Here is a 617-nt window from a genome sequence, read left to right on the forward strand (position 1 = left end):
CCAGTATAAATGAAAAGGCTGACAAGCAAGAGCTCAGCTGAAACCTCCCATCCACACGCAGACAAGCGCTCGTAGTTGCGTGCCGCGACACCAACACGAGCGGCTCAGTCCAGCCAGCGCATTAAACGAAACACACGGGGTAACAATGTCAGGAGTCTAGTTCTCGCTGTGTTAAGAGTGCATCCTGCTCACCCTAGGGTTCCACCAAACACTGGCAGATCCCTGCCCGCTGCAGTGCTACGTGAGACACCGCGTGAGCAGACAAGCGCTCGTAGTTGCGTGCCGCGACACCAACACGAGCGGCTCAGTCCAGCCAGCGCATTAAACGAAACACACGGGGTAACAATGTCAGGAGTCTAGTTCTCGCTGTGTTAAGAGTGCATCCTGCTCACCCTAGGGTTCCACCAAACACTGGCAGATCCCTGCCCGCTGCAGTGCTACGTGAGACACCGCGTGACCGCATGGTTTTTAGTTATTTATTTACTTCAATTATTATTATTTTATTTTTAAAATTGGTATTTTTTGTATTTATTTTCTCAAGAACAAAGGAGCACCACCGTATCACACCGCCTGCCTTGCCGAGGACTATAAATGCAATGGGATGGGCCGTCACCACC

The sequence above is a fragment of the Fulmarus glacialis genome, unplaced genomic scaffold (assembly GCF_000690835.1).
Source record: "Fulmarus glacialis isolate BGI_N327 unplaced genomic scaffold, ASM69083v1 scaffold11046, whole genome shotgun sequence".
In the NCBI taxonomy this organism is placed as follows: domain Eukaryota; kingdom Metazoa; phylum Chordata; class Aves; order Procellariiformes; family Procellariidae; genus Fulmarus; species Fulmarus glacialis.